The 22365-nt window shown below is 39.1% G+C and overlaps 1 pseudogene; it reads right to left on the bottom strand.

Moving 5' to 3' along the window:
• Positions 1-6513: 6513 nt before the first annotated feature.
• Positions 6514-10494, bottom strand: LOC139743316 (uncharacterized; annotated as a pseudogene).
• Positions 10495-22365: the final 11871 nt, after the last annotated feature.

Raw genomic sequence — 22365 nt, 5'->3', positions numbered from 1 at the left:
ATGAATAAAAGCTATTGTGTAATAGACAAGGTCATTATTATTAGTACTATTATCATAATTAGTATTCTGATGTAGGGAACCTCAGAGTGCAAAAAGAGTGGATTGCAACACATATCATTGTATGCTTACCAAATATTTGCAATGATAGAATTGCTTGAAGTTCAGCTGCTTTCACAATTTGATTAATAAACCATGAAAATATTTCAAATGATTATGAAAGATGTGTTGAGGTATAAGTGATCCAAACATAAATACATCAGTGAACGTTGCAGTGTATTATTTTTGTTATTGTTTCCAGGCGTGTGACGGCAAACTTTATGTAACCAAGTTAGAAAATTATATCTATGCGGGTAATTATAATTTGATCAGAAAGATATAATTAAAAATAACTTATTATGTAGAAATGAAGTAGAGTGTAATACCAGAAAATACTGTGAGTGATAATAATTTCACAAAGACTCTTACCAGTATCATCATTGTGGTTATGATAATTGTGCTGTGATTAAGACAATATTGAATAATGAAATACATGTTTTTTAAGATCAGATTTTCCAATGAATCAGGCAACCAGAATATGAAAATTTGACAGCAACAACTGTTTCAATAGTTTCTGCAGTTACATAATCTGTCACATGACATGTAGTTAAATTGTGTAGAACTAATATTAACCCTATAAAGCCCAAGGGGGGGGGGGGGGCACATTGTGCCCCCCTACCAGATTTTCATTCGCCACTCCTTCGCCCTTTATCCAATTTTAACCAAATTTGGTGACTTTTCCTAAGATGTTATTCCAAACGTTTTGATATATACTTTAGCTATATTTGATATTGCTGGTTGCCATGGCAACCATAAACTGACAACCATGTCAGTCAGATTTTTGCGTATTTTTCTGTTCCAATTCAAATTTACAATATTATAATGTATGAAATGGGCGTTTCTTGGCTGAAATTTGCTGAAGAAGGAGAATGTGAAGAAATTATGGCCTTGAAATGTTTTTCCTATTAATTCCTTTGTTTTTCTGTGCCAACAGCATAAAACAATAGATGTAATAGAGATGCTTGAAAATAACAGTATTTTCCAAAGATTGACGTTCTATTTTGTGTCATTTTGATTCCTTCACCCAAGTTATACCTCTAATATCATTTGTTTATCACATTATCAATCTGCAAACTTAAAATTCCAATATTATGGGAATATGAAATATGATTACTATGCATGTACCTATCCCAAACAATACATCATAGGTCTCATAATGTATTTCTTTGTTTTGTTATGAATAGCGCCCCCATGTGGTGACCTTGAGAAATTTCAACCATAACAAATAATCAGCTTTGACTTGCACATCATTTGTGGCAAATATGAAAAATATTGGTCTATGATAAGACATATATACTGGGGATAAAGAAATTATACAGAAAAATCATGTTTTTAGCATATTTCCTATGTATTTCTTTATATTTTGATAAATGGCGCCCTCTATGGGTGAACTTGAAAAAACTCAAGTATGCGGTCATGTAGAGCATGAGTTGCTCTACCCATGTGCCAAATATGACGATGAGACATCAAACAATAACAAAGTTATGTAGGGGGCACAATGTGCCCCCCCCCCCCCCCCTTGGGCCTGGGAAGGGTCAAAATAGCTTGGGGTAATAGGGTTAATGTGTATGAAATTGATAGTGGTGAATGAATTAAATAATTGAATCATTATCGGCGCTTGTCATTCTGCATCTTTGAATGAAATGTGTTTCAATTGTGGCAATTGATGAGTAAAATCAAATCCAAGTATGAAACCATGAATACCTGCAGAAACTTGAACTATCACTTATTGTGATTTTTACCCCCACCTCCAACTGAGGGAGTTCGTTCAACTAGCACTAACTTTATACGGTTTTATTTTTTATAAAAAGTTGTTACCATGGGAACGCATTGTTCAACATTGAATAAAGTTGTGTTTTGTTTATTAAAAAATTCTGTTCGTCATATGTGTCATAATTACGTATCGCAAATCAAGTGCTCAAAAACTGAGGAAGTTGGATGAATAAACTGGTAAGTCCTATGATTTTCATTAAAAAATGATGTTACCATGGCAACACACTGTCCAATATTAATGGAAGAAAATTTGAAAGAAAGGTTTGCACAAAAACATATTATGACTGTCAAATGTGTCAAATATCAAGTCAAATGCTCAAAAGCTGAGGAAGTTAGCTGAATCCACAGTATTTTTATATGATTTTCATTCAAAATACTCTGTTACCATGGCAACACATTGACAACGATCAAAGAAGAAATTCGCACATCAGTCAATGTACTTTAGCAGTCTCATGTGCCAAATTTCAAGTAAAATGCTCAAATACTGAAGGAGTAAACTGAATCCACAAATTTTTTGTATTATATTCATTGAAAATGCTGTTACCATGGCAACACAATGTTCCATATCTATGAAAGATTGAAGTTTGCACAATTGCATATCATAGTGGTCACATGTGCCAAATTTCAAGCCAAATGCTCAAAAGCTGAGGGAGATGGCTGAATCCACAATAGTTTTGTATGCTTTTTATTCAAAGTCTGTTGTTACCATGGCAACGCATTGTTCAACAATGACGAAAAATGAAGTTTACACATCTACGTACTATACCGGTCACATGTGCCAAATTTCAAGCCATTGCTCAAAGACTGACAAATTTATCTGAATTCACAATATTTTTAGATGCTTTTAAGTGAAAAAAAAATGCTGTTACCATGGCAACGCATAGTTCAACATCAACAAAAGATTAGTTTTGCACATCTACATACTGTAGCGGTCACATGTGCCAAAATTTAGGTCAAATGCTAAAAAACTATACGAAGTTAGATCAATCCACATATTTCTTTGTATGATTGGTATAGAAAAAACTGTTGTTGCCATGGCAACAGATTTCTTCACATCCACACACGGAAAAAAAAGCGTCTTGCACAACTACACATTACATTGATCTGATTCTATGCTGAATTTCAACTGCATTGCTTTAAAACTGAGTGTAGTAGTGTAATCCACAATAATTTGTATGATTTTTATGAAAATATGTCGTTGCCATGGCAAAGCATTACGCGATATTAACGAAAAAGATGTCTTGCACATCTACCTTTGACAGTGGTCACACATGCCAAATTTGGGGTCAATTACTCCAAAAATGAGAAAAAAGTTTGATACAATGACTCTCAAAAAGCTATCACATAAACTTAGGAGTGCTCCTGACCACTCCTAGATTTATGTGATAGCTTTGCCAAGTTAGGAGAGACTTTATGTGCTAGCTTCGTTCATGAAATGGTTTGTAGAAAAAGTCTCTCCTAAGTCTGAGTTTATGTGATAGCTTTATGCGATAGCTTTTTCATGAAACGGTTTTTAGCAAAGTCTCTCCTAAGTGTGACTTAGGAGAGAGAAAGTCTCTCTTAAGACTTTCATGAAACGGACCCCAGACCTTTGCTACACACATCAGAAGCACATAATATCTACACTTCATTTGCATACGTACAGTGGCTGATTTCTACGGTGGCTGATTTCCGCCAAAAGAAAAACACTTTTTAAAATTACGGCGTTATAACGCCCTAATTTACGGCGTTATATACGAACGCCCTAATTTACGGCGTTATAACGCCCTAATTACGGCGTTATAACGCCCTAACGCTCTAATTTACGGCGTTATAACGCCCTAGTTTACGGCGTTATAACGCCCTAATATTAATAGGGCGTAATAACGCCCTAATCTACAGCGTTATAACGCGTTAATTTACGGCGTTAATACGCCCTAACTTACGGCGTTATAACGCCCTAATTTACTTCGTTATTACGCCCTAATTTACGACGTTATAACGCTCTAATTTACGGCGTTATTACGCTCTAATTTACGGCGTCATAACGCCCTAATATTAACAGGGCGTTATAACGCCCTAATACGGCGTAATAACGCCCTAATTTACGATGTTTTATAAAATGGGTTCAAGAATGTAGCCAATAGGAAGCGCTGAAATGAGACACACCTCCTTCCTTTACTTCAGTACAACTGCACTGCCTGTAATCCTATGGTAGATTGCCGATCGTCTGTGCGCGCGGCGGCTCCTTTGATGAATTGCATGCATACGCGTACGCGCTGTCAATCCTGTAAACAACTTCTAGTTCGGGCTGCCGGCCGGCCGGCCTGTCTTCCCTTGTGCATAACATACGTACGTGCATAACATACGTACGTGTACTACTAGTATACGTACACTTTGTACAGTACAGTAGACCAAGCGTTATGGGACCAGACGCGTACATGGAGTCACTTTGAAGAGCAAATCCAACGATTTAGCAGGTTAATTCTCACGCCGTTTTCAGAGTATGTTGTCTAGTAGGCCTATATGAGGAGTCTATATCAAGTCTTTAAGGTAAAGGGTGCATATTCTATGTAAAATAAGTAAGTTTTCATGCGGGTGTCCGGAAACCCAACCCCCCATTATACTTACACTGTATGTGCGGGACTTCCGCGAGTGCGACGTGCGTAAAAGTTTGGGACGAACATCTTCGGACGTCTTGACCCACAAAGGTACGTGAAAAACGCTGAAAAATGATGTTAGTTTTCGAATTTTCGACCCATTTTATAAAACAAATGATGCACAGGATTATTTCGTGGCGTTAGTGTAGGCTCGTGCATGTTGCACTACATTGTAAATACCCGAGAGTGAGCTACGCCTACACTAACGCACTCTATCCTGTGCATCATTTGTATAATAACGCCCCAATTTACGGCGTTATAACGCCCTAATTTACGGCGTTATTACGCCCTAACTTACGGCGTTTTTACGCCCTAATTTGCGGCGTTATTACGCCCAAATTTACGGTTATAACGCCGAAATACGGCGCTATAACGCTCTAATTTACGGCGTCATACGCTCTAATTTACAGCGTTATTTCGCCCTAATTTACGGCGTTATAACGCCCTGATTACGGCGTTAACGCCCTAATATTAATAGGGCGTTATAACGCCGTAATATGGCGTAATAACGCCCTAATATTAATAATTATAGTGGTTCTAGTTGGGATTAATAGGGCTATATAAATGCTGTTTCATCATCATCATCATCATCATCATAATCATTACAGAAGGTTTAGTTTAGTGGTGGGTGGCTAATTAAAAGGTAGAGACAAATTCAATTCCAGAAGACTTTCTGATAGTTCTAGGGGCTGATTAGACATCGGGTGTGAGAGGTACATGTAACACCATCACTATGCTACATCTGCTTACTGTCAGGAAAGGAATATATTTGTCTTGAGCGCTTATATATCCATTGATTTTGTAGAAAAGTTCGTTGGGTCAATGGGTGACGTCTCTGTTAGGATACCCCAGACAATAATACATACAAGAAAACAAGTTAATTGGATTCAGTTATGCCGTATTACATCACTGTGTTAGGTTCAGGCGAGCTCATCCGGCTGTGAAGTTAGGTTAATGATATTCAGGGATATGACTAGGTGCTAGGGAAGTCTTAATTTAGTAAGTAGAGATAGTTTGCTTTGTGAGGATAATTTTTGATGCATACTTCTGTCTGAGCCATATGTTAATTGATTTTAGCTGTTTGTGTATAAGTACGGACGATTGGGAAATATTAGGGGAGAAACACTTTGGTTACCACATAAGGCACATATCGGTACGGGGCTTGAGCTGATGTTGGCAAGCGGGACTGTTATGCTGAGGCGACTACCGACACGAGCCGAGGGACGAACGTCGCTACCTGAGCCATGCACACCTGCTGAGCCACACCTTCTGAGCCACGCTTGTTAAGCCACAACCCGCTGACGATCTGCAGTCTACCGGGCACGACGCTGGCGCAGTACCGACTACCAGGAAGGTTGACATGAACCCGGAACCCAGAGCAGTATAGCCAAAAGTTACGTGTTTATTTGTACTCTGTTTTGTATTTGATATTTTGATACCAGATCTTCAAATTTGTGAACAAAACCAAAACTTGATTATTATTATTAAAAACATTGGTTTAACTGTACTTGATTTGTTTCGACTGGAATGATTACTTGTCAAAGTAGCAGAGTATATAACAAAAAAAGTTGCTTATGTGACACTTACACTGTAAACTCTACCCTCCAAATTTTGTCCACTGACCTGAAAAGGTTTCACATGAACACTGGGAGAAGTCCTCGAAGCATCCACAATATGGTTTTATAGGGGGAATGTCCTGCGCTGCAGGACTTTCTGTGACATGTGGGACCTATGTGAACACAGGGTATGCCATGGACCGTGCGGTAGGAACTTTTTGTATTTTTGATGAGTAGGAACCCCCTTTTCCTTTACTTTAAAATGCAATTTTCCGCAATTATTTGGTCCAAAACAGAGGCCTTAGAGGCCTACATTTCCCAAATTGGTAGAGGTAAGAAAGTTCACATTTGAGCAATTTTGATGTGGCAAAATCCTAAGCACCATCTCATGTGCAATATTTACCTACTATGTACAGGGCTGTACATAAATCAGCAGGCTCCAACAAATTTCAAGCCCTAAGGCCTGATGGTGCTGCTTGTTTGGCTTTTCTGAGCAGCTCCTTCGAGTGCACGGTAGAATGGCACGGAGGCTTCCTAGTGTTCTAGTGGGCAAACTTGATCTGAATTCTGTCTTGTTTTTGTCGACAATGCTGAAGATTCGTTCACAATCAGCATTGCTATGATACATGGCAAGAAGGAGCTTTGATATTTTCACCAGTGTTGGGTATGAAGTATTTCCAGTGGCAGGAGACATTAGTTTAGAAATTCCATGCCATATAGAGTCAATTTTCAAGTCTGGTTTCAGAATTTCATCAGAGAGATCATCCACCTGGAAGCGACAAAGCTCATCCTCCAACAAGTCCTTATCATCCTCTGTTACAAACTGGGGGTACTTGTTTGCAAAGAACAGCCACTGGGTCATTCTCATTTGGGTGCGCTTGGAGACATCCAGTACATCAGCATTCTGAAGAAGTTCTTCTTCAAATGGATAAGATTTTCTCATAAAACTGCATACTGAAGAGTAGTAACGGCGTACACTGTGGTAGAACCGCTTCAAGTTACACTGCTGTCCATACTCACTAATATACTTGCGTAGTGCTTGGCCAACAAACAACTCTTCATCTCGTTTTTGATTGCTGTCAATCGTGAAATCCACCTCATACACGTTTGGATGACCTGCAACAACTTCTGGTTTCACAAATCTGATGAGCAGTGACTTCATCTGCTGGCACATAACCTTGTGCAATCTATGTATGCAAGGTTCATCTTTCTGCTAGAGCAGGTTGGCTTCATCGAACAAGGGAACAGTGTTGTTCAGGAAGAGACAGTAGAGTTTCACATTGGGGTCCGTCATCATCTTTAAAACATGCTCGGGTTTGGACTCCAATGGTAGACCTCCAGATGCTCCTGCAACTTCTGGTTTTGTCTTCTTTGCGGCTGATTTTGCGATTGATTTTCCAGGTGACTTTACAGGACCACATGGCAGCGAAGTACCAGACCTTGTGCCTGCATCTTGAGGTTTTGTCTTCTTTGCAGCTGATGTTGCAGTTGATTTTGCAGATGACTTTGTGAAGAAAGGGTTTGTAGAAGAATCTGAAGTTCCCTTATACTGGTGACTGTACTTCTAGCTGAACTCGATGTTTTTGGTTGAGCACGCACACAAAAAGTTCCTGTCTTTGGAATGCATTTGATGCTTGCTGAAATCGAAGGAGCAGCAGGTCTCTTCTTGGCAGTAGAGGCACCAGAACTTGATGCTGATAACTGGGGTGATCTGCATAGACCACTGAAACTACCAGACTTTAGAACAATTGCTGGAGGAACTGGTGTTCTTTTCTTGGCAACTGTGACTGAATTGCTGATGCCCCTGCGATCGTTTTCGGTTTCTTTCTCTTTCACCGTCTTGTGTGTCTCTCTGTCGCTTTTTCCCATAGGCCTTTTGTCTCTCTCCTTCAAAGAAAGGCAGGAGTGCATCCCACTGCTCAAGGAGTCGTGTGACACACTCCAAGCGACAACCACCGTGTGCTCACATGCTTGATGATCTTGTGATGAGGAAGATTTGCATCTGCCTGGTAGGATCTGAACTCTTGCTTCCTCTTGCTACTCTTTTCTAGGTAGTAGTAGATGTCTATTAGCAAGTCCTCTTCTTTGACGGGTAGCTCCTTTGCTGCTTTTTCTTCTGCTATGTGCATTAGATGGCACGGACTAAAATGTAACTAAAATGTATGAAAAAATAGAAGCAAAATAAATGAGAGTATTGGGGGATGATAAAAGTGTGAAACACTATAATATTTTCCAAACTAGAAATTGAACATCTGCGTAGCAGTGAGGACCATGCAATGGGAAGGCTGGCCTTTGGAAATTCCGTAACCGATTGTGTTCATCTTGATACTACAAAGCACACATGTATGCAACCAAAGAATCTCAACTTCGGGTTGCATGTTTACCCATGAATGTACACGAATACACTTTGATGCACATTATCTTTGCCAAAAGACAATTCTATTCGAGCAGGCCTGCCCTAATTGAGTATTCTAGTGGCCAGTGACTATATTAAATCAATTCAATCTTCTCCCCGTGCTACATTTTCCTTATAAAAAAAGGAAAAAAAATGTGTTGTAACTGTGTAGTTTACTTAACCAAATTTTTGGACGTAACGGTTGAAAAACTTCAATATATTCCCCTCAAAGTTGTCCAAGGAAGCCATTCTGAATGTCAGTTCATTTACTTGACTTTGAAGGAAGCTTAAAATGCAGCAAAGACATGGTAGTTATAAATCTATAATATTTTATTTACTCGTTACAGTAACCCAAATGTATATGTATAACAAGTCATAAATACTGAAATTCCTGCCACCACTACATGAAACATTCCTCAGGCAGGATGGATATTGCTTGACACTTAACACTCAAGTTCTTTCTCGTCATTATGTACTGTAGCTTCAGTCATATCTTTAAGGTAAAATAACACATTAAGTGAAGAAAAAAAAATGGAAAGAGTTCCTTACATACCAACACCAATTTTGCCATATTACCACTCCACATTTGATTTTTAATGTTTTTATTGGAATTACGTTTGATGTCATCACCATTTTCATAATGAAACGAATGCAAACATTCACTGAGATCAGTTATAAAAAACTGAGAAAAAACCTCTGCTTATTAATCGTACAAGATAGCAAAATGAAAATACAATATGACATATACCTGCTTAGAATACAAAACAGACAAATGAAAGGACAGCACGACATGAATGCCTGCAGTATATTAAAATATCATAAAACATACTTGAATTGATCGATCGAAATCCTAACTTTTTTTTTACATCAAATTCATAATAGACTCTACCAGGTAATCCATAACGTCCGTAAATCCAACCTGATCCCCCACACCCTTAACAACCCTTGGATAGTCTACAGCGCATGCGTGCACACACACATTTGTCAAGCGGTGGCGCATGGGACAGTGTGCAGCTGTGCGTGAACCTCCACAATAAATACTTCTTATAGTAGATTAGAATGGTGTAGGTAGATCTAGTTAGAGTGGTTGGCAAAATTAGTGGGGGTACATTGGGAACTCTTGCCAGAAAGTCACCATCAGTGCTCAGTATTTCTTCATCAGCATCAACTTTAGATCTAGTTCTAGTTTGTTTGACTGCAATTCTGCCTAGAATTTCTAGTTCTTTTCTGAATACAATAATAATTGTATCGATCTGTACAAGTTACAACTAGTACAAGAGTAAGACTCACCAGATATGTACATAGAAGGAGCACGTTTGAGATGGAATGCAGCTACTCCCTTGATCTTCCCCAGCATAACAGATGCATTATCTGCAGAGAATGACACCAAGTTCTCCCAAGGAATGTCATGTTCTTTAAGTTCTGCTTCCAGAAGATTGAAGATATTTTCCCCAGTGGATGGTTTATTGTACTCTTTAACTTGGTAAGGGAAAGAAGAAACGACAAGACACGCCCTTCATCTGGATCATATTACCTCACGCAAATCGTAAATTACTCTCATCAGTAACCATACTGAATGGTGAAGCCTTGATGACGTCCGCAATTTTTCTCATCGAATCCTTCCCAAGAGTAGCAGCGATGTACGAGGATTTTGTACGTCCACATGCATACTTCTTCACGATTGATGAATCTGGGAACATATTCTCCGGAAAAGCTTTACCACAGTGGTCAGCTACAGACAGTGGTAAAACTCAGTCATAAGCACTTCAGCATTTATCACACTCACATCAGAATCAGTTGTGAAGTAGTCCTGTAGAGACCTCCCTCGGGTTACCTCACTGTTCACCTGATGTTTCTTGGTCTTTATGTGCTTCTCGATGTCATTGAGTCCACCTTGACTAATGCTGAAATCGCTGGCACAACACTCGCAAAAGGCATGGTGATTTCCCAATCTAGAGCTTGTCACTACAGGAAACGTTTGCGAGTACTGTATTCTGCACGATATTTCTGGAGGTTTCTTCGTAGATTTGCTCATTTTGGCGGCTTTCTGAAGCAAAATACGATTCTAGTCCAGTGTACGATACCTCCTTGACCTTGCTCGGCCTTCCTTATACTGTGGACGATGTAGAATGTAGTAGAGGCTACTATGACAATCCCGCGAGATTTTTGTGCCAAAATTGATTTTTGTTGTTGTTGCTAGCTTTGTCAATTTGGGGGCGCTGAATCAAAAAAACTTTGGTTCCATTTTTTTCGACGTCTTCAGCCGCCATTTTGAATTTCAAAATGGCCACCATAGCAAACTGTATTTTTATCCATATCTCATTAAGTGAGCATTGTAGAAGCTTCAAATTTGGTGCAAAATGTATGGTTGTGATGTCAGACACTCTGGTATATCTTTTTCTGATGTTGTGGATGGTTTTGATACAATTTGTAGGCTGCCATCTTGAATTTCCAAATGGCCGCCGCCATAGCAAACAGTATTTTGAACCATATCTCATACAGTGAGCATTGTAGAAGCTTCAAATTTGGTGCAAAATGGATGGTTGTGATGTCAGACACTCTGATATATAATTTTCTGATATTGTGGACTGTTTTGATACAATTTATAGGCTGCCATCTTGAAATTCAAAATGGCCACCACAGCGTTTTTACCCATATCTCATGTTGCAATTATTGTAGGAGCATCAAATTTTCAGTAATGCACATGCTTGTGGTGTCCAACGTTCCGGTACAGCGTTTCCTATTGTGGATCATTAGATAGGCCACCATCTTGAAATTCAAGACGGTGGCCGTAGAAAAACATATAATACTGTGGTAAGCGCCTTATAAGATGAAATTGCCAAAATTGTCCGAGTTATACCGAATTCATTTTCAGGTCACGCAGAACGACAGCAATCTCTTAATTCAAAATGGCCGCCATAATTCAGACTGTAAGGATGAGTTGAAATGACGTCATCAAATCATCCTGAGGGGCAAAAAACTGCGTGAGGGGGGGGGGGAGGGGTCCCATACCACTTCCCATAAGTGTGGGCAAACTTGTAAGCGTTACATCCCACGTCCCATAATATAGCCAAGCGGATACCTGTATGTGGTTTGCATACATGTGATTTGTTTTTGCCTCTCAGGCAAAACATTATTTGGGGTCGTGGAATCTCGTTAATAGTTACATTTAATCCCAGTTATTGAATATTTGTACAAAAGCAAGCATTGATACGATTAAAGGTGGTCTTCAAAAACTTGACGCTGCCTCGAGAGAATGAAGACAAACAAGGAAAAGTCTCGCAATGGCAAGAAATACCGCATGGTCACCCTACCAGGCATCCCATTCACAAGCTTGTTTGTTGACCAGAAAATGAAACAACTTATAATTGAGCTCATAATTGCTGGATGTATTTCTGGAATAACACAGAATGAATAAGGAATACCAATGAGTAGGTTTTTCCTGATTGCCCTTGTGTGGGTCATCCTCAATTATCAAGACTTCCAAGATGCTTACTGCTGTACCGCCAATGATTCTAAAGCTACAAAGGAGCAATAATAGCTCAGTTCTGTGGCACTTTGGATGCATCAGAATTCCTCAACAATTTAGAACACCATCACACGAAGGGTTATTTCAAAAACTGTCACTGCATTGAAACTGATAAATGTGGTGTTTGGCAATCAGGTATCGGAAACATTCAAGGAGGATATTCTAGAAAGAGATGAAAAGGGAAGTTTTCATGTTCTGTTCTAAGAATTTGTATCTGAAAGAATTTAGAAATAAAAAATTCTGTCTGGGATAATATGAGAAAGGCCAGACATTGAGTTCTTGCAATTGAAATACACCGTGTAAGATTGGATCAAAAGTCATTAAGCTTAAGAGGACCACTACCTTCTTATAACACTTCTACCGGTACAACAGTCTGATAGACCTGTTATTATCCAGTCATTACTTACAATTATCGGAAGTTATAAGTTCTACTGTTCTAAGTAATTCCACAATGACTCTTCATCTCACAATTTTATGGCCTTCTCCTCGTTCTCACTAACAAAGGTTCATTTTTCATACCCATGCCTTGGAAACCCACACAACTGAGCCAAATAATCAGCATGAAAGTTGAAATACTGATCAGTCAATTCCATCTGACACAGAACGGGGAAAAAAGACCAAATGGTTCATCCACGATACCATGGGAACTGTCACCTGTCACAACGAAGAAGCAGATATCCTCATTCAATTGCATGTATTAGATGCTACTTCACGAGCAACAGGGAATTTCAGAGATATTGATGATTATTATGTGTAGACACTGATATTTTCATTCTCCTAATGGATCTTTGCTTTACTTTTAATACTGCATAGCATGTTGTCTGCTCCATCACTGGAAAAGGAGATGATAAAGTACAATTGACACTGTTGACAGATTATGTTTTGCAAATTGTTCCGAAAAACAAAGGTCTGCTTGGTCACGCCTTTCATGGCGCAGGCTGAAGTTGAACATTTGAGAATATCTCAATGAGCAGATGGATCAAGAATTCTCTAAGCCTTGAATCATGCACAATGTGCAATGACATAGTCCATGCCTTCCAGAAGTTCGGCGTGGATGACTTCAACTTGGACAATCTCTCCCTTTGCTCTCGTAGAGTCTTGATACAACACATCAAAAGAGCAAACCTTGTAAACCTTCACAACCTAATTTGTGCCTCTTCTTACAGGGGAATATAATATGGTACATTGTAGTTATTTCCAGGGGATATACATAAACTGTGCAATTAAATGCTTTGAGCTTCCTACACCAACGGTAGCCACAGAATTCATTATCATGTTCATGTGGCAAAAAATGCAAAAGTCATTGTTTCTGGAAGAATTTAGAACTACATCTGTAATTCAATTCTCCCTTGTGTATAGCCCTATACAAGTGGTGTGACTTCAAAAACAAATGGAGGGAATGAGCCTAGAAGACATTAACTAAGCATGCAAATTTCCGATAAATTTTCTAGAATACGGCTAATATTATTGTTTATTTAAACTCTACAACCAAATCGCATAAATGAGGGGCATTTAGTCACTCAGACACAGTTACTGGAGCACTTTTGAAAGTCAGAATCACACGATTTCCCATTCGCAAGTTTTACCCAAATACAATGCTCTTAAAGGAATGTTTCTCATGGCAGCCGTTTTGCATTTCAACATGGCAGTGTACCCACAGGACGCACTATATGCAATAATAATACACGCACTGTACTATTTATTGAAGTGATTGACTTACCCATAGGTCCTACATCATCATGAAAGTGCTCCAGCACGCTTGTGTATGCATGGTGAAGATCTTACAGCACCAAATATGGGTCGAAATCCATCTTGAATTTCAAGAGTGGCAGCCAATGCGAATAATCGATTATTACAGAATGTAATTACACTGTATGTGTGCGTGTGTGTTTGTAAAATAATGTACAATGTACACCACCATTAACATTAAATGCCTAAAAGTTCCTTGTAACCACAGATATTAGCTGAAAAGCAGTCATTTTGAATGATAAAATGGCAGTCTAAAAAATGATCTGACATTACGTTAGGGAGGGGATCAAAGTGCATCTGAATGTTCAACATCGTGAGCCCGGTTTATGCCCGAAATGTGAACTTTCTGTATTGTTTACAACATGAAATATGGGTCAAAATATACATTCTGGTATGGCGGCCATTTTGAATTTCAAGATGGCCACCTATAATATCAAAATGGACCATCAGTTCAGAAAAATATTTTTTCAGAAAGTCTGATAGCATACGCATGCTCTTAGCCCCATGTTAGAACCATTCACAATGCATACGATTTGAGATATGGGCCCAATTAAATTTGCAATGGTGGCCATTTTGAATTTCAAGATGGCCGCCAACCAAAATGATCCATCATTTAAAACAAAAATATATATATTAGAATCTCTGACATCATAAGCATGTTTTTTGCCCAAAATTTTTACTTTTCGTAATGCTCACAACCTGAGATACAGGTAAAAATACATTAGCTATGGCGGCCATTTTGAATTTCAAGATGGCAGCCCTCATATTGTAGTAAAACAATCTACAATATCAGGAAATTGTGTATCAGAATGTCTGACATCATAAGCATTCTTTTTGCATCAAATTTGAACCTTCTATGATGCTCACATTATGAGAACTGGGTCAAAATACAGAATGTTAGCTATGGCGGCCATTTTGAAATTCCAAATGGCAAATGAAGACGTGGTCGAAAAAAATGGAACCAAAGTTTTTTGGATTCAGCACCCCCAAATTGACCAAGTTAGCGAAAAAAAAAATCAATTTTGGCACGAAAATCCCACGGGATCCAATATTTCGACAGAGCAGACCGTACTAATGCGATAGCTGCTGTCCGCATAAATTATGTGCATCGTATTGCTGATACACGATTAGATCTCACTAGGACCCCGTTTACAGTTCGGGGCTGGGCCGAGCCGCGGCCGAGCCCAGCCTCAATTGCGAGGCCGGGCCCCGCAATTTTGTCCGTTTACACTGCAGGGCTCGGCCGCGCTTTTGATTCAAACCTTTCAATATTTTGTCGTAGTGGCGCTCTGCTTGTAAACAAACGCAATTTGATATTGTCTGGTTTTCAGACCCTTTGCCAAATGAATTCCGTGGCGGCGAAGTCGCCGTTCTGGCAAAGGCCTTTGCCGAAGGAAAAAATCCTTTGCAGGACAAACCACCTTAAACTATACTAGTTTTCGACGTTGAGGGGGTTAATATCCTGAACAACGAAATAGTACAGGCAGAGGGTTTGGAAGCCAGACTAAAATTGGCCGCGCATTTGGCCCAGTTTGCGTTTACACTGAGAAAAGGCCGGGCTCGGCCACGGCCGAGACCACCTCCAGAGCGTGGCCAAATGCGAGGCCAATTTGGCATTTGGAAGGTGGCCTCGGCCGCGGCCCGTATGGCGAGCCTTTTTTACATTTAAAGTTAATTTCTGATATCACAAATTGCAATTTGTGATATTAAAAAAAATCAAATTTTTGATATCAAGAATTCAATTTGTGATATCACAAATTCCCGTAAGTGGAGCACATGAACTTAATTTGTGATATCAAGAAATCGAATTTGTGATATCACAAAATCCATTCTTGATATCACAAATTCAATTTGTGATATCAGAAATTCGAATTTGTGATATCTAAAATTCAATTTGAGATATCACTAAATGAATTTGTGATATCAGAAATTCGAATTCTTGATATCAAAAATAGGTTTCACGTGAAAAACCAATGGTAATTCGTAATATCACAAAATGATTTTTTGATATCACAAATTCGAATTTGTGATATCACTAATTTGAATTTGTGATATCAAGAATTCTTATTTGTGATATCACAAATGCGAATTTCTGATATCACAAATTCCATTTTGTGATATCACGAATTGAATTATTGATATCACAAATTCGAATATGTGATATCAGTAATTCACAGGGAATTCGAGCGTTAGTTTTGCGCTGAAATTCAACTGTGAATTCGAGCGTTAGTTGAGCGCAGAAATACACGGGGAATTCGAGCGTTAGTTCAGTGCAGTAAATCCCTGTGAATTCGAGCGTTAGTTGAGCGCAGAAATACAAAGTGAATTCGAGCGTTAGTTTTGCGCTGAAATTCAACTGTGAATTCGAGCGTTAGTTGAGCGCAGAAATACACAGGGAATTCGAGCGTTAGTTCAGTGCAGTAAATCCCTGTGAATTCGAGCGTTAGTTGAGCGCAGAAATACAAAGTGAATTCGAGCATTAGTTTTGCGCCGAAATTCAACTGTGAATTCGAGCGTTAGTTGAGCGCAGAAATACACAGGGAATTCGAGCGTTAGTTCAGTGCAGTAAATCCCTGTGAATTCGAGCGTTAGTTGAGCGCAGAAATACAAAGTGAATTCGAGCGTTAGTTTTGCGCTGAAATTCACCTGTGAATTCGAGCGTTAGTTGAGCGCTGAAATACACAGGGAGTTCGAGCGTCAGTTCAGTGCAGAAAATCGTTGTGAATTCGAGCATTAGTTGAGCGCAGAAATACAAAGGGAATTCGAGCGTTAGTTTTGCGCTGGAATTGCGCTGTGAATTCGAGCGGTTTTTTTTTTGTTGTTGTTGTTTGTTTGTTTTTAGCGCAGAAATACACAGGGAATTGGAACATTACTTTTGAGCTGATATTCGACTGCTAACTTTTTTTTAGAACAATGTTCAAAATATAAATAACTATATATGAGGGATTTACACATCCATCATTCCCTAAATGATCATCAAGGTATATTCGATGAATTATTGATACAAATCAATTGTTTTGCAACATGTTATCATGAATTCAATGATACTATGTTCACTTAGGGCCTACATTTCATTCATCGTTTTGGTCCTCAAATTGTCATCTATTACTACATTATTGTCAATTATGATACATTTTTCATGTGGTAATCCCCTTTACAGTAAGACTCTTCCACCAAATCGATGAAAATTATGTGTGGTTGTATGTGTATGTGTGTTATAAAAGCATACCATGTGTTTGTACTGCGGAGGACCGACCGAGGGCAATCACCCCTCTGGTCTGTGTATGTCAGCAGCGGAGAATAAGATAGAGAGACTGTGAGTCATGCAGGGTGCGAGAGGGAGTCGTAAACTTGCCAAATGTCCACCACTGGTGTCGGCGGGTGGTCACATAAAGCAACGTGTTTCTCCTAAAGACATTTTCTCACTCCTCAAAATCAGTCCTCCAGAACAAAGGGGTGTATCCATTAAGACCAATAGTGTTGGGTGTACAGTTTGCCTGCCCCAATATGTTTATGATTTTGTAAAATAATTTAAAGTGTAATTTATTATAGGCAAGTTTATTCAAGAACCAAAACCGGGGAGAACAAAACTGGAATGCACAAGCCCAAAAGTCTTCAGACCAGAGCAAGAAGAGTGAAGATATCCAGATCTTATGAGGAGTTTATGCAGCAGTATGCATGGCAAACAAACAGTTAGAATTTGTAGTAAGAAAAAAGCAGTGGTACGAAGGACTTCAATTTTGTTAATCTGCGCAATGAGAAATTTCTCTTATTAACTCGGAGGAGTAACAGGGGGAGGTCGGGAGAGAGTATCTTTCACGTGACAGAGTAAAGAGAAACGCAAACAAAAGTTGTAAGTCAACCAGTCTCTGCCAAATCAGTGGCGAGAAATGGAGAAAAAATAAGAATATAATAATATGTGACTTTGAAGTAATTGACAACATATCAATAATGGCATTTAAGATATGTTGCTAAACGATTTATTTTTATCGATTCTTTTAAAACCAATTCCTAATCACTTTAAATGAAGACGAGTTGCCAAAACTCTTCATTTAGTTTTTTTTTTGTAACTATCGTTATATACTATGTAAAGATAACACCTGAAATTCCATAGGAATATCTGCGCTAAACTAATGCTCGAATTCACAGTGTATTTCTGCGCTCAACTAACGCTCGAATTCACAGTTGAATTTCAGCGCAAAGCTAATGCTCGAATTCCCTGTGTATTTCTGCGCTCAACTAACGCTCAAAGTCCCGTTGGTTTTCTGCACTGAACTAAAGCTCGAATTCCCTGTGTATCTCTGCCCTCAACTAACGCTAGAATTTACGGTTGAATTTCAGCGCAAAACTAATGCTCGAAATCAAATGATTTCTTTGCAAAAGATATGTGCTGAAATTCCATGCAAATTAATGATATCACAAATTGGAATTAGTGATATCACAAAATGTATTTCTTGATATCAAGAATGTGAATTCGTGATATCTCGAATTGAATTCGTGATATCACGAACCGAATTTGTGATATCACTAATTCGATTTCGTGATATCAAAAATTGTTTTTACGTGATAAACCGATGGGTATTTGTGATATCAAAAATTGAATTTGTGATATCAGAAATTCGAATTTTTGATATCACGAAAGGGAATTCGTGATATCAGAAAATCTTTTTAAAAAGTAATTTGGCTTGCCATACGGCCGAGCCTCGCACTGTATTCGTAAACGGGGTCTTGCACTACACAGTCATGTAAGTGAATCCACGTGTAACTCTATGGGTGTATTGTATACATGTCCAAACACGTGCGTTCGCAGCACTTTTTTTTTTCTAGGTGATAGGAGTCAGTGGCGTACCGTGGGTCAAGACATGGGGGGGGGGGCACCTCTTGGAAAAGTAATTTTGAGGGTGTGTATGCTTGTGCGTGCGTGCGTGTGTATGTGTGTGTGTGCGTGCGCTGTCAGTCTGCAAACTTTATGTGGACTACAATACATAACAGAAACGACAATCTACTGGCACCAACATCAGGAGAATTGCATAACAAAAATTTTGACATTTTACAGTCCCCAAACTGCCGTTTGTAGCTTTATTTTTCCGCTTTGGAAATTAAGGAGGGGAGGGGCGCAACGGGTGCAAATGCTGGCAATTACTGGCACCAACTGGCACCAACATAAGGAGAATGGCATAACGATTAAATGCGAGCGAGCGAAGCGAGCGAGCTTGAAAATTTTGACATTTTATAGTCCCCCAAACTGCCGTTTGTAGCTATATTTTTCCTTTGGAAATTAAGGGGCGCCCGATGCGATCCGCCAATGGTAGCCAAGGGTGTCAGTTTATGTTCATGATTGGAGGAGGTATGACCAGCGAGGGGGCGTCAAAGTGACCAAGCACGGAAAGGATGTCCAAAATCTGCACTTTAGAGCATCCCCATCGATTGTGTTTGTGTGTGTGTGTGTGTTTTATTTCTATTGAAAAATTAGGAAATAGCCCTACTGGCAATGCAAGGCATTTTAATAAGACTAGTATGGAAAGCAACACTGCAAAATCAATGATCTAGCTTTGACATAACGAAGCGTACAAAGGTGTACATTCTACATCACATTGCGCAACATTGCAGCGACTTTTTTTGCCGTTGGGATGTTCTGAGTACACTGCGCATATCCTGCTGATATTCAGAATGCCAACCAATAACCACGCTGAATCACAATCTTTTGTCGGCACCGGGCTTTTTCAACAGTGTTTCACACTATATACCTCTTTAATTATGGTTAAAAGAAATATTATTTCTTATCCTTTTATCTTATTTCTTGATCACCCTTTCATGTAGATTTCAAAAGCAGTTTATTAACCCTTGAATTACCATTTTCGTCACTTTTTTTCAGCCAGCGGATTGGGGGGGGGGGGGCACGTACCCCCCCCCCCCCCCATGCCTCCCCCGTAGTTACGCCACTGTGTAATTTTTTCCGGACCGTAGATTGTGGGTGGGCACGGCATTGAAACAGCACTGTATAGTATCACAGTACTGTATCATTTCTGTCGTCCACACAAGAGATTAGTAGGTCCCTTACACTTTTTGCCATATAGATACTACGGAAAAATGAACGTCTTTTAACACAGTGTTTAAATGGGCGTGTTAGGCTTCATTCTGCCGTTACAGGCATTACGTATCTAAAAAATCTGAAAATCGTAATTTTGGAAGAGTAATTCGTAACGCGGATTCTATAACGGAAAATCGTAATGATTACGCCAATCGTAATAGTTGGCAGGTATGCCATGGTATGAGTGAGTGTACATGGACCATGATGTGTGCAATATAACATAGGTTGGGGGGGGGGGGGGGGTTGAGAGGGGCATGTACGAAAATGAGGACATGTCCTTACCTTCTGGTATACTTGGAGGGGGTGCATCCCTAGCCCAGGCAAACAAAATGTTGCTATTGCCTTCGCAGGGGCTTCCATAACTACATTGCCTGTAAAATATATTCATTCAACAAGAGGAAAAATGGACTGAATTAGTTATCATCTATACCAATGGTAATGAATGTTACATTCAATGCATGTTACATCATGTGACTATACAAGTTGTATGCACTTCAAAGATTATGAAAAGTCCCAAGATTAGTGTAAAGTTAAGGTCCAATTCTAAAAGAGTAAATATTTGTCTTTAAAATTATGTAAATCACAAAGGTTGGACGTTCAAAACGCATGAAAATATATGATCACAGAAACATAAACAAGCAGGAGTGCTACTGTACTTATGAGAAAAGGTGTTTAAAGTTAAAAGTATTTTCAAGTACACTGACACATCTAAAAGAGATGACAGAAAACAAAATTCTACAAAGATTAATAATAGGCTACCTATGTGTTTTATTTCGTGCTTTCCAACTTTGACCTTAGAGTCAGAAAGCACAGAAAAAAAAATCTTGTTTTTATGCCTATCGACCTTGGAAGCTTTTCATAGGTTTTGTGAAACAGGGATACACTTGGATAATCATCACACAATCACAGTAAACTTGACAATACCACCGACAACCAACTAGTTGAAAGGTTAGGAATGGACTACAATGAGCAGTTGCGTATCACTCCATCATCCAATTTTTAGTTTACACTATTCACTCTATTCAGTGAAACACAAAGTAAACACTGCCCTTTTCCCCTTTATGCAAAAGGATTGTCAGCACGCAGCCAGGGTACAGTATACCACCAACAATTCTTCTACTTCTGATACTGAAACTAAGTTGCCTTTGGGACTCAATTGTCAAAGTACACCTCATTCTCTATCAGGCACAACCATACTATACACAATGTATGGTAGGGTGTTGCAACAGATTTCTTTCTCCTGATGTCAGATTTATAGCTCACACACAAACATTGTAATACGTAACAGGATACCACCATATTATGTAGGCATTGATGATGTACTAGAGGAATTTTTATCAAAATCCCACATTTCTGTGAAAATTGTAACTTTTATTCATTGCAACCACTGCAAATGACAAAGAAACACTGTAAATACGGCAAGTATGCCTTCATCATAAAAAAGAGTTGAAAGAAAAATACACAGGACAAGGGGGAGAGAGGAATCTTAAGTAGGAAATAGAAAGAGGAAAAAGAGAAAGAAAGGAATATCTTTAACATTTACCACAAGTACTGCTATCATTAAAAAACATAAAAGTTAAAAAAAAGACATAAAGTACTGCTATATCACTTCATGCTACATTGCAGTTCCATCTGACACCCTACATGGCCCTCAATTCAAATGAGAGAACTAGTTCACCAACAGGAGGCTATTTAGTGCATGAACTTCTGCATGCATGTTTGATATCACTTTTATGGCAAAGGGACCGGTACTCACACAACACTTTGCCTGTCATCTCGCGGCTCCCTACACCCGTAGACGAGCATATGGTGGATGGTCTTAATGGATGCTCTCGGCTGGAAATTGACTGTGGTAGCAAGAACAGAATTTTTTATATTTACCTTGGCTGTATCGAGACCCGAGACAAATCACTTGCAGTATAAAGTATTTGCTACAAAAGCACATACTGACATTTCAATGATATTATACATTAGGTTAAGGTGTAGGTTTCCAACTGTATGCATAAAACTTTGTACATATACAGAGCAGGCTAGATACAGTACTGTTTAACATACAAGATCAGTAAGCTTGCATTAGAGGTGACTCAAATTATTCATTGCTGGCTGTAATCATACCTGAAAATGATTGATATCATTGCATTATCTGTCTCAATCAAAACTGAATGTTCCACTGCCATTGACTGCTCTTCTCTGCCTGCCTGTGAAAGTTCACTAGTTTATGTTCTCATAAATAATACATCATGAATTCGTGGGTAGATACATGTATACGTATAAAATTCAAAGTCTACAGCACTGCGTTGGATTATGATGTCATTGGCGTTTCACCAGGGGCGGATCTAGCTTTTTTCCAAGGGGGGGGTTTGAGGGGCTGAGCTGGGTATTGCGAGGGAGCGTAGCGACCAAGCCCGAGCGAGCGAAGCGAGCGAGGGGGGGAGGGTGTGGGAGGGGGGTATCCCCCCTCCCACAGTAGGGAGATTTTTCATTTTTAGGGTTGCCAGCTTGCGATTTTAAGCATACTTGCATGCTCTATTTTTTAT

The sequence above is a fragment of the Diadema antillarum genome, unplaced genomic scaffold (genome assembly GCF_040938485.1).
Source record: "Diadema antillarum isolate AM-2024a unplaced genomic scaffold, OU_Dant_1.0 seq00001068_RagTag, whole genome shotgun sequence".
In the NCBI taxonomy this organism is placed as follows: Eukaryota; Metazoa; Echinodermata; class Echinoidea; order Diadematoida; family Diadematidae; genus Diadema; species Diadema antillarum.
The sequence above is the reverse complement of the archived record's forward strand: the minus strand, read 5'-3'. Positions and strand labels throughout refer to the sequence as shown.